Source organism: Poecilia latipinna, unplaced genomic scaffold (genome assembly GCF_001443285.1).
Source record: "Poecilia latipinna isolate Pla-1442-1.1 unplaced genomic scaffold, P_latipinna-1.0 Scaffold1690, whole genome shotgun sequence".
NCBI lineage: Eukaryota > Metazoa > Chordata > Actinopteri > Cyprinodontiformes > Poeciliidae > Poecilia > Poecilia latipinna.
This window is the reverse complement of record NW_015114306.1, coordinates 47,083-60,485: the sequence shown is the minus strand read 5'-3', so window position 1 is coordinate 60,485 and position 13,403 is coordinate 47,083. Positions and strand designations below refer to the sequence as shown.

Here is a 13,403-nt window from a genome sequence, read left to right as displayed (position 1 = left end):
CTGACTTCCAAGCAGTACAACAAAGTTTTAGCTCTCTGTTTTTTCACTCTTCAACTTTTCTTTCAGTCAGTTTTGGTCAGATATCAAGTCAACAATGGCTTAGATTTTGTAATATCTCAGAAGAAATGATAATGGTGATGCTCTCAGCAAAGCAGATGACAAAGGTAAAATGTTGCCACCTTGCAGTTTCTTTGTTGGAGCACTGCACAGTTTTGGACAAACATTAGTTATTCTTCTAAGACAGGCCAAGTGAAAGAGCATTTTTAATGATTTTTATCAGATCAGAATCAGTTAAAGAACATGTAACTATAGAACCAGCAAGTTTCTGTCTCACTTCAGCATTTTCACACATTATATTATTTATGGTAACAGGCTAACGTTGAGTTCACCATTGGGGCGAAAATTTAAAAAAATGCTTATGTAAAACACAAGCGTTGTTTTATGTGCCTGCAAAAGTCGGTCTCTTTATTAATCTTTATGTCCATGTCCCGACCTGCAGCTTCCAACCACACACACAACTTGATCTGCTCATCCTGCTCTAAAATATCAAGAGATTACCAGACCTCTGTTTTCATGGCCAACAGAACATTAGCATGCTTATTGCTCGCGCCGATTATCCTCACTATGTACGGTACATTAGCGAACTGTACGATTGGCCAACCCCTGCCTGTGCAATCAACAGAGAGCGTGAATGAATGATCAGCCATTAGCAGGTCGGGTGTGAACTGTGAAAATGGGCTCTCACACCAGTGACTGCAGGAGGCCTCGATTTACTCTAGCCTAGCCTAGCGAGGCTGCTAGCAAGGCCCGGCGCTTGTTGCTCCGTGTGGCGAGGAAATCAGCTAGCTTTGGCCTGCCTGCCCAACGTAATGCAGTGGAACACAGAGAAGTGTAGCGTGCTGAAGCCCAGTCTAGTGAAGAGCTGTGTGCAAGATCATAGTAAGACTCCTTGCTAACATATGCTTGTGTTTAATGCAGCGACCTGCTTCTGCATGGTGGGTTTACACATACCCTGCAGTGAAGGTACTGTGCATGTGTGTATGTGTGTATAATATCAGTAATCAATGTACCTCACACAGCCAGAGTATATCTAGGCCTGGTGTGGTGAGAGGGCTGGAGACCAGCTCTCTGCTTAAACCTGCTTCAGCTGGCGTATTTGGATTTGTGCTTATGGACGTTAAAACTGGAGAATTGAGCTTCAGACACCAACAAGTCAGCCAAGACTCCAAAGGTCCAGGTAACAGGAAGACTATGTCCTTGTGGGTTGTTTGCTATTCATGGCCTGTCTTATTTTGTTCTTTAGGACATCTTTGTGACATCTATGCGTGTGCATGCCTGTGCATTAATTCGTTTATGACCTTTGAGCATTGCACACGAGGGGAGAGAAGAGAGAATCCAGTTAGAGTTTCAGGGATGCTGTAGAAAGGGTACATACAAATCTCAGTGGAGGGAAGTGTGTATAGGTGTGTGTGCGTGCGTGTGTGTGTGTGTGGGTAAACCAGTGTTAGTCTGGTTGCTGTGGAGAGGAAGCTATTAGAGCTGCCAGCATGAAGGCAGTCGCAGGTTGAGGGTCAAAAGAGTATTACAGACAGGAAAAGAGAAGTCTCAAGAAGATAGCCAAGTCAGTCTCAGCTATACTTTGTCAATGTGTAAAAAATGACAAAATTAAAAAGTTACCCTCTGGTGTGAAGCTGCTGGAATTTGATCATAATTTGATTATTTGCACTTTTTTTGCATTTGTCGCCTTGACATAAAACGGAGTACGTTGCAAATGTAGAAGTTTAGCAAGATTTATGCAACCTACTTATCATTGTCTGAATGCATGTGCATAACTATTCAAGTTATAGCAGGGTGTGTTTCGACAAGTGGGACAGACACACAGCACATTAGTCGCAACAAAGTACCCCAGCCACTTTTGATCATGTACAATTTTTGCCTTTATGGAGTTTGACAGGGTTGAATCCTGCGAACACGAGAGGCGAGAAAGTGTGATTCTGTGTTCCAGCCTCATGCCTGCTTGGTTTTTCCCACCTTCACACCCCGCTCTAATTTCACGGCACACAATCCAAGTCGGCCCAGCATGAAGGTTCATCGTCCACCCTTAAGTCAGTGGACCAGAGCAGTCCTCGGGCTGCGGACTGAGCCGCCGGCTAACCGGCGTCAGCTCAACTTCCAGACGCCCACGTGTGCACAGATAATGTTATTGTCGCTTATGCGTGTCCCGACGGAGCCAGGGCTCGTTGTTTTGCGGACCGGGTTTTAGTTCCACTCGCTTGTCAGAATGCACTGCACATGAAAGCTGATGTGAGCTTTCTCTGCGAGAGATTCATGTGTGAAAAGCAGGAAGTCCTTTGGTGACAACATTAGTGTGGCCATGTAAGTGATGGACATTTTTCTCAATTTGGGTCAAACCATTTGCATAGATTTTATGTTTCTTTGGTTTTAAGTTGAAATACTGCATTTCTCCTATGTTAACAAGTGAAGTTATTGAAAAGTAATATGAGCAGACAAAGCTTGATGTTGATGCATATTTGATAACTTTTCTAGATTTTACCAGTGTCATGCAGTTCAGTATGGGTGGATGCGAGACGGTAAACACACTCAAGATTGCACACTGTGTAAATGATGACCTTTCTGTTTCTTGTCACTGAGCAGCTCAAGAATCATCAAACTCCTATCCCATCGTCATATCCATCATATTCACTGTTCAGGATTTCAGAAAATTTAATAAACACTTTGTTATTCCTCTGGCAAATCACTAACTCATCTTTCAAATTCTTGAATCTGGGCATGCATTTGAATAATATCTTCACAAGTTTACCCACATGTGAAGATCTATGCAACCTAAGGTCTTAAAGGGGCTATCATGTGGACATGGCCAGTGGGTGTGTGATAAGGAGGCTTTGTAATGAGCGAGCTTCAAGGCAAATAATTGCTACGCTTTATATTAAATTCACACACTGAGGACTTTTACATTAGTGTCGCTTTTTTGATTTTATACCCTTACTTCTGTTGCACAGGCTTGGATCTGCGATAACGAGCAACACGACGCCGCGAGTGACTGGGATAAATGTTACATTAGGTGTAAACAGTTTTAACCGAATTCACCTGATTTGACCAATTACTGCAGCAATGTTTGCAGCCCTGTTAGTTGTTCACTGATCATGCTCATCATAAACTCTAATTCAATTGACCTGGAGATAAACATGTGTTTATTAGGGTATAAGACGGAGAGTTAGGAGGCTGCTGCACTGAGACGTAGTGATTTGCTGTAGCGTGAGGAGTTTTAGCGCAACGCCTCAAAGTGATAGTGTTAAAGTACAGGAACAGCTATAATGTAGTAATTGTCTGGGCAATGCTTTAGAACAGAAAGAGGGAGAAGGGGGAGGGGGCAGTGGAGACCCAGCTAGTGTCCCATGCTTACTTGGGTGTAATGACCCATCAATGGCGACATCTTGTTTCATCAATTTCTGCTTCTCTTCACTTGTCTGTCTGGACCAGGTCTCTTCCTTTCCTCTGCCCTTCTCCCCTTCTGCCTCCTGGAATCCATCTTCCAGTGTGATTTGTTTTCTCTCCCCCCCCCTTGCATCCTGTCGCTCAATCTCTGCTTCATAGATGTAAAGAAAAATTCTGTGCCATATGCTGAAAAGGACATGTAGTTCCAGGAGTAGTGCATGTTGTTTCAGGAACAATTCCAGTTTTATACATTGTGAACACAGATGAACGCTAACATTAGAAGCTATTATCTGAGTATTATATTTATTGAAAAAGGTAGACATTAAAGAGTACAAAAGAAAATAAAAAAAAACTGAAAAGATGAGACAGAAACTCATCAAGGAGATGCCCAGGAGTCAGAAACACTTATAGAGCAAGAACAAGTACTGGTTATGTTCTACGTGTGACAACAACCTCCTGCATTTCTCATGTGTCTGAAATAAGGATGCATGATGCCATTTCTTTAAAAGAAAACATCCACAGCTTTTTAAAGTTTCCCAAAACGTCTGCAAGGCGACAAGTTTGACGTCTGGCACAGAAACAAAACTGCACATCATCCAATGAACACAGTGAAGCATGGCGGTGGCAGCATTATGATCCTGGGTTACTTTTCCTCTGATTGGAATTTTTTTTTCCCAAGTTGAAAAATTATGAGTCATTCCAAGTTTGTCAGTTTTGGCCAAAAACCATAAAAACTGTCTGGAAGCTGAAAGGAGGAATTTCTTATTTTTCAGCATCACACCAAGTCCAACCCCAACATCAACAAAAGATTAACCTTACCAGAAAAAAACTTGTCCAGAACTAAATTGCACGTGAAATTTCTGCGGTCGCTGCAAGCTGTAGACAATCCGATAGATGTTGAGAATGGAAAAAGAAAACACATAAAGGAAAAATGTCCCTAAAGAAATCCCTATAAAACAACTGACAGCACTTTGAATGTCTACCTTTTATTGTTTTTGGCTTTTATTTATTTTTTTTTTTTAGAGATAACAATGATCATTTATCATAGATATATTTGTCTAGAGCTGAGACTTTGAAATGATAGCTGCATGCTAAAAAGCAAAGGTGGTAGCCAAGTGAACCGAACACAACATACCAGCATAAATTGCATTGTAATGGTCTTTGTCAGATGTGTGTGTGTGTGTGTGTGTGAGTTTGTGTTTTTGTGTGTGTGCGTGAAGACGCAGGGGGCCCAGCTGATGAAGCCTCTCGCTGGGACACTGGCAGGCCTGGCTCGCCGCAGGCCCGGCTCTCAGCTCCACCTCTGACAGGCTTCATACTTATTGCTCAATGACATTCGATGTTTTCCTTCAGTTTGCTGTAAGATTGATTTCCCAGATATGTTTGAAATATCTCCAGAGCCCTAGAGCAGGGTGACTGGCACAGTGGCGTGGAGAAGGGAGAGAGACAGAGAAGGCAGTGCAGCAGGGGAGCAGAGGGGAGACGGCTTGTTTAGAGTAAGAAAAAAGTAGTAAATGTAATAAAAATTTTTAAAAAAGACATTGCAGAATGCTGAATAAGTGGTGTTTGTTTTGGTTGGAAGTGAAAGATACTGGAGCTGATGATTGATTTATACCGTCTTTGCTTTGATTTTTATTTTGGTGCATTATTAAACTTCAAAGAGATTTAAAAGACAAACTGCAGAAGCAGCGAGAAAAGTTATGGTGAAATTTTTTTCCGAATAAAGCGAAGGAAAAAAAAAAGAACCATGAGAGTCTGTGTCAACACTTACTATTAAATATGCTGTTAATATTGCAATGAAACAATGTAACCTTTATATCTAAATACAGATGAACAAATTGAGTCCCTCCAATAAAAGACAAATTTTAACGTTAAATCGGTTCTTCTCAAATGATTTGATTGAATTATTTTGGGGTTCAATATATTGATTTTAGTTTCATTATTATACTGTGTTCTTTGACTATAACATCTTTGTTTCTGTTTTTACTTTAGTTCAGCTCTTTCCTAGTGATTTTAGATTAGTATGTTTATTTCTTGTGTCTAGTTATTCTTTGTAACTCGTTTAGTATCTTCCATATGTCTACTCATTCTTAGTTAGACGATTTTAGGTAAAATAATGCCAAAAAGGTTGATTTCGGGTTGAGTTTTACCTTACTTCCTACTGCGTATCCCAAGTATACTGGAGCTTAATGCTGTGAAATGATGTCTGGTCATTCTGCTGCTGTATTTTCTGGTAGAGAGCCGAATTAATTGCTCCATCAATTACAGAAACCCATCAAGGTCCTGAAGCAGCAAAGCAGCCCCAGACCATCTATCATGTTTGACTGTCCACATGATATTAAAAAATAACAAACAAAAACAAAACACAGATTTTCAACACACCTTTCAAAAAGTTTCTTTCACCCCATCAGTCCACAGAACATTGTCCCAAAAATGGTGGGAATAATTCATAAGGGAAAAGCGAGACAGGACTTTGTTCCTCATCTGTCTTCAATTGGAGAAATCCCAGACAAGAGGAGCGAACAGAGAACAAAATTAAGTGGTGATTGTGTTGGAAGGTAATGGCCTGGCTAAGCTGTGGTTGGCTTGTTGAAACAGAATGACAGCAGGTTGCTGAAATCTTGAAAGAGAGAATGCAAGTAAGTTTACTCTGTTCTGAAAGAAGCAGGTTTGAATAGTTCACTGCTGACAAGAGTCGTAGTACTGCTCATCTAAACTTTTTTGTTTTATCTAGAATACCCAAACAAACTTATCAAATACACTGACACTGCTCCAGCGTGAGTCCTTCGGTACCCCAACTCATCCCCCGCCACTGAGGTTCTCGTTGAACTGAGAAACTGCTGTTTTGAACCTAATGCGTTAGGAATCTGAAGCTGCAACATTTGAGAAACATTTACGTCAATGTCAAAACTTTAGGCCTTTAAATCTCTTCTTGCATGACCAAGAGAAGCCAGACAGTCATTTGAATAGGATTTATTTCTCACAATCAACTTCCTGTTTCTCCTCAGAGGTGTTCGTCATAATCAGATGGGTCCTCATGAGAAGATGTTCCGCCCTTTGCGAACGTACATCCTCTGTGCGCATTACACTATGTCACATCTTGTCACTGAGCATTTGATCACATTTGCTGCTTAGTGTTATTTTGAACAAGGAATAAGTGTGTGCACGTGTGTGTGTGTGTGTGTGTGTGTGTGTGTGTGTGTGTGTGTGTAGAAGGCATATCCAGTGTTTTAAACTCTTTAATGCAATTTAACAATCCCACATATTCTTTTCACGTTTCATTGGGGTCCTTTAGGTGTGAAATTGCAGAGGCCGGCCTAGCCTTCGTGACACAGTACAGCGGAGACACGGTCGCAGTGAAGCGCCAGATGTGGGAGGGAGAGCGAAATTAATTGCCACACATTGTTCAGTGGGTGTGTGCTCACCTCCAGTAAATTAGCCGCTCTGAGGGCGTGACTGTTTGAATAACAGGAATTAGGTATGAAGCCTCTCACTCTCAGCTGAAGCAAACTTCAGGCGTCATATTCAATTAGCTGATCTGCCCCCGAATTCACATGCTTAACTTGTCGTTTGATAGTGCGTAAAGATGGAAAACAATTTTCTGTGCTGTGAACAAAACATTACGTTTTTTTGTTGTTGTTTTTTTTTTGTATATTTCTTTGACTTTCCACATAGTTTTTAATCTATTTTTTTTTTCTCTAAACTTTTATTTTCCTCCATACAGACAAGAAGGACTTTACTTTTAGGTGGGACACTAAAGGTAAAGTGTCCCACTCTTTATTTTTCGTCCGCTTAACTGGAATGTTATGCTTATTCAGAGAGTTTAACTTGATGATATTGGTGTTAAAATCCATGCGTTTACAAAAAGAAAAAGGAAAAAAAAAGATTTATTGGAAAGACTTATTGCGTGCATGGATTTGAACATTTCCCGTTTAGCTGTAAATTGCTGAATGACATTGAGATCACAAATAATCACATTAAAGACACATGGGTCACTCCCCCGTTGAGGCAATAAATCAATACTGTCACTTTTTATTTGATTTATGATGACTTAACTTTGAAGACGACGCTACATGAATGTATGACAGCTGTATTTTCATAAGAGTTCCAAACAATTACCTCGAGACATACACCATCAGGAATAGTAGCACATCGTAATGTTCCTCTAAAGTCTATGATTACCATCTCAGCTTCTCAAACTGACCCTAACCCGCTTTGTCAGCATCATCTGTATCAGAGGAACTAGCAGTGGCATGCCCACCTCAGCAGTGACCCTGGCATGGACTCCGGCATGAAGGTAGAGTAGAGCACCTCTTCCCCCCCACCTGCCCCTCCTGTCCCTGCATTTTCCTGGGCCATATAGGGGGTGGGCAGGGGTTGAAGGAGAAGTAGTGGGTGAGGAGGGGGCGGGATTGGGAGATAGCGGTGGTGGTGGGGGGTTCTGCTTCCCCTGGGGCGGCCTGCTGGAGCGAGGTGACCCAGCTTGTCGCTCGGTGACCTGTGAGAGGGACATTATGAAGTGTGAGTGGCTGTCACCCTAACTGCTTGTGACAACGGAGCCCCTGGCGCAGCTGCGCCAGCCTGCCCCAGCCAGAGACCCAGGGCCTACGGAGAATAGGGCGGGAGAGAGGCGTGGAATAAGGTGGGGTGTCCATGGTGGGTGCAGGATGGGCAGGAAGCGTGGATCTCATTAAATCTGGACATTTAAGACTCGATGACATAAAACGTGTCTAAGAGAATGAGTTTTATGAAAGTATCTGGAGGTGTTGCTCTTGGGTTTGGTGTCTTTCACCAATTCCTCACTATTATCTTGAAAGATTGATTTTTCAAATACGATTTACAGTTTTAAAATGATTTCTTTAACCGTGTGAACACCTCCCACCTGTTGTTAATGTTTTAAGGGCAGTTTTACACGATTATTTAGAAATGACAGACTAAAACCAACGACCAAAACACTAATTTGCTTTGTGAAGATAATTTAGTATTGCAGTAGTATAAGTTCTTAAAGAGTGATTCAATTTAGGTGGTTGACTTATGAGAAAATTCAGTGAGTCTTGTCTGAAAATAACTGAAGAACAAATAAGATTACTCAGGGTAATATTTGCAAAATGTGAAAGCATGCTAAAATTTTGTGTGAGGAAATCTTAAGTTATACTACCAACAAATCTAAAAAAGCATTCACAGAAACATTTGTGGCTGTACTAACTAATTTAAGGAGAAACCTTTAGTGATCTTTAACCAAATCTTCATCAAAAGTGATAAGTCAAATACTAAACACAGCTACAACAACAGTTTACTAATTTGTTTCAGAATACATAGCGGCGATCTCTGTAAATAACATGATTTACATGTGGCTCCATCTCTTAGAGAAATGTGCAGGAAGTTCTGATGCATGGTGCTTTGGATATTACTGCTTCTATGGCCATCTGCTCTTAGTTCCTTGATTCAAGACGGACAATGTTTTTAATTAAGTGGATCTTCCAAAATGACATACAGATCATTAATATTCACTAAAATTAACAGGAAATTGCATGCATTGACTGCATTCCAGTTTTATACATCTCATCATTAATTTAATTGTGTTTAAACTGTGAACGTTGTAGCCACTAATGTTGATATCTTCGGTCAACATTAGTTGCCGACTAACACACTAAAAGCTATTTAGTGTGTTTATATAGCTTCATTAATCATTTTATTATTATTATTATTATTATTATTGTTATTATTATTATTATTATTGTTGTTGTTATTATTATTATTCTGCTTATGTCAGTCATTAGCTCATAACTTTGGCCAATAACTTTTCCTCAAGGCTTCTATTCCAACTTCACCTTCTGGCTGCAGGTCTTTAAAAAGTCTGCTGGATTATCGATTTAATTTAGGTCTAATGTGCATAAATAAAAAACATAAACTTTTTTGGGATGTATTGAAAATATGTGGTCTTCACAATTTGCCTATATCCGTTTGCTTGTTTTTGTTCATCTTCACACGGTTGCCACTCCTCTCCAATAATTTTACAGAATTGGAGAACAGAACGAAGTGTAATTTTGAATCAATTAATAGCAATTTGAACTGCGAAAACAATGGAAAATAAGTCCTTCCAATCATTGTATGGATTGTATGGATGTGATACTCGCCTGGAGCTGCGCGGTGGAAAAGTGGTTAGCACTGCCTGCCTTGCAGTAAGAAGGTCCTGAGTCAAATCATGACCGTAGCTTATTCTGCAAGGGGTTTGAGAATCAGAAAAAAAAAAAAAGTCTTAATTTCTAGAAGGAATAAATTGAATTGAATATTGTATTCTCTTCAGATTTACACTGAGCATTTATTTTTTTTTTAGCTGATTGTGGCTCTGACACCCAATTAGACTAATGTTTATTTTCATTTATTGGTCACACATCATCACCTTCCTAAAAAAAACAACAAAAAAAAACATCTCCTTTCTATTGTCGAAAGATGATTTCGGCAAAAACAATCAATTTTGGCAAAAAAGAAAAAGAAAGAAAGAAAAAAAAAACATCCCTTCAAGTCAGTTAAATTCTTGTAGAAAACCTGTTGGCAAGTTACTGTACTGAGTAAAGAATATATCCATTAAAGTCCAACAGTCAGTTCAATTTTAACTTTTCTCTCAAAGATACATCAACATCCCTTTTCTGTTCCCGAACAGAAAAGGGATGTTGATCTCACCCCCGCCCCTTTCTCTTTGTCCTTCTGTCACAGCTGACCTGTGCCTTCTCTCTGCGGGGCCTCTCCTGGTAGCGCCCAGCTGGCACACTGTGAAACGGCTGGGCAGAGGCAGGAGCCAGTGCCAGCTCTACTGGTGCAGAAATGGGCACACCAGGCAGACAGGCCCAGAGTCAGCAGTGGCAGCATGCTATCCCCGCTGGCTGCTACATTCACAATGCACACATATGCAGGCATACATGCCACTGCAGCCCAAACGCATGGCAACACCGGCATCAAAGAACCAATGCCAAATACGTTTGGTCTGACTGGGACCTAGTTAAGTAGGACAAAACATTTGTTTGCGCACCAGACTTGCTGGTAAGCAAACAGACGCATAGAAGTTACACAAAAAATACATTCACTGTAAACATGGAGAATCCCGAATTTAAACTTAGGCTTGTTATTCATTGATTGAGCTGGCTAGAAATGAACTTGTAAAATAAAAAAAATATATATATTAACACACTTTACAGTTCCCTGAGTAAACATAGGCTACTTCCAGTAATTAATGTCTAAGACCCTCAGAAATAAACCCCACCCTGGCAAATGTTGAAAAATTCCTGCAAAATGGGCCAAGAGACACAGCTGAGTCTGGGGGAGTGTGATCAGAATTGTCAACTCTACTGATTTCCCAAACTCCTCTGATTACTTTTTTTTTTTTTTTTCAAAACAACTAGTGAAAAGTCTAGCAACTCCTTTTCTGTATTGTTGAAGACGTTTATTGCAATAACGTCCTGCGGCTGTAGGCAGCAGTCTGCCTGTCCTGAGCGAGCAGTGAGAGCAGCCGTTAGCCCCCATTATGTTTCCCGCTTCCTCAGCACTGCAGCCAGTCTCATACAGTCATCCATTCAAACAGCATACCTAAAAGAGTTGCACAAAAATGTCAAAAAAAAAAAAGCAAAAAAAAATAAATAAAAAGTGGATTTGTGGATGAGTTTCACTTGATAGGACCTGCTCTTCTTTGGCTTCTTCATTCATTCAGCTGCCGTATGATCCCAATCTAAACCCGGCTGTCCTGCAATCAGACGTGTAACATTGCATTAGAATATCTTGCTGCTTAACTGACATAGTTTTTAGAGCTTACATTTAAATGGGAAGGACAGAAATCTACTGGCATATGCAGGTATGTATGTTTTATTATGACTCAAAGACTTGCAAATGGAAATTTCAAGAATGTCGGAAAGAAAAACTTGCTGATTTGAATTTTGTTTGATTGTCTTGAGTCCTTAGCCAGACTTCCTTATTTGTATTTGATTGTGTGTGTGTGGTTGTGTGTGTCTATTTTGACCTCTGTCACACAGTGAGACCCCCAAATGTGCTCCAGTAGCCAGCCGAGCTCGGTGAAGCGGAGCCGATATGCTCACTGGCATTTCACGCACCCGAATACGTGCATGTAAACACACACGAGCAGCCATTATCCAGCTGGGGTCCTGTGTGACACACACGCACCCACAGTCATCCACTGAGATATGGAAATGGTGGTTGGGGTCGGATCCGCTAATGCATGCTTTGTGAAGCACCTCGGCGCAGCGAAAGGAGCCTCTCAGCCACATCCCCACTGTCCTCACTCCGTCTCTGCAGGTTCGCCCATCCTTTGCCATTCCCAGGATCTGAGGCGCACTTCCGCCTTAAAAAGTTGTACACCTCTTCCCTTGATAATCAAGGAAGAACCTAATTGAGCTCACCCATGCTGAAGATGCGCTCGCCTTTTTTTTTTTTTAATGCACACACCTTTTTTTTGTGGAGACGGGGGCCTATACTGTTTCAGCTCATCCAACTGTGTGATTCTCCTTTCCCCTTTCCAGTCCTGCCATCATCTCACTAATGGTGTTTCTATCTCTTCTCCATAGGAGGTAAATGAAGCTTTTAAGCAGGGAGGAGGGAAGGGGGACTGCTGAAAAGATTAATTGACTTTCTGTGGAGCTTCACTTATCCTCCGCTGGCACCTTTGACTCGTGAGTGTATTTGTGTTTGGATTACATGATTATATCACAATTATTGTTGCAATTCGTGGTTGGCTTGAGACTGTGTCAGGACACGTCAAGCTGTGTCCCATCAAGCATTTCGGCTACTGCGACTACCTTGGACGTTTATGCAAAAAGCTCAAGTCTTGATGTCAAACTTGGTCAAAATATGAATATGTTTTTACAAACGAATAGTACAATTATGGGCAATTTGGAATAAAGTAAATCAGAAAATTCCATTTGTGGCTAAATTAAATTTCTAAAATAAATGCACAACGGCCTCTGTTGAACATAATCCGATCACTGATGTCACTGTTGTGGCCAACTAAGTTCCAAAACGAGAAGCTTTTTAAACACAAGTAAATGAAAAGTTGAAAAAGAGCAGATATAATTCGTATTTACACAACAGCCTTTTGGTAATTATGTATTTGCATTAACATTACTATGTGGTTTTTATTGTTTCTTTGATAAAGGTCGAGATTCTGAGTCCAGCTGAAAATGAATTACAAGATGATTTCAATTCCCATATCCAAGCAAACGTCAAAGTCGATCAATATTTTTTTGTCGTATTAATTGTCGCATCACTGCTTACTCCAAATGGACTCTAACTCCCCCAGATGTCCCACTTTATGTTTGTTTTTAGGTGTTGATTTACAAGAACACAGGAAGAGGTGTGGCGGGCTTTGTGTAAAGGTAAGGAACAAAAAAACCACAGTGCATATCATCATTTCAGTTTCAATCAACAGTAGTATATTGTGCAGCTTTAATAAGAAGTGTGGCGGCGTTTTAAACAGACTAAATGAGAGGAAATGACATTGTAATGCAAAGGGCGTAGAATATGCAGCATGCTTAAAGGTGAAGTTAGTCACACTGTATAAGTTGGCAATGAAATAGATAAATAGGTGTCAAATGAAAATCAATCCTGCTTCAAACATTGACGAAAAGTACTGAAAATAACTAATGCACTGTTAAAAACGATCCTTAAAAATGTTCAAGTCCTGACAGCATTTCTGAATCAGGATGAAGTTTGTTTGTCAGTGTCTATGAGAAATGTCTCACTTTTTCTTGCCAAACGCCTTTTATACACAGATGTCTCAGTTATTTATTTATTTTTTTTAATGGACAAAACAAAAGTGAAGGAATTTGCTCTGTGTTTGCAGTTAGTGGGTGTTTGGTTACTTTGGCACCGATCGTTTTGAGGTGACAGACCTGCAAATAAAACTCGTGCACGGAGGAAAGTAAATGCGCCTCGGAATGTGC

General features: G+C 40.5%; 1 long non-coding RNA gene across 1 annotated transcript; it reads left to right on the top strand.

Annotated features, from left to right (window-relative positions):
- Positions 1 to 1,048: 1,048 nt before the first annotated feature.
- Positions 1,049 to 12,839, top strand: LOC106964556 (uncharacterized). Its single transcript, XR_001428450.1, has 3 exons — positions 1,049 to 1,237; positions 12,030 to 12,134; positions 12,787 to 12,839. It is a non-coding gene; the product is annotated as an uncharacterized LOC106964556 (long non-coding RNA).
- Positions 12,840 to 13,403: the final 564 nt, after the last annotated feature.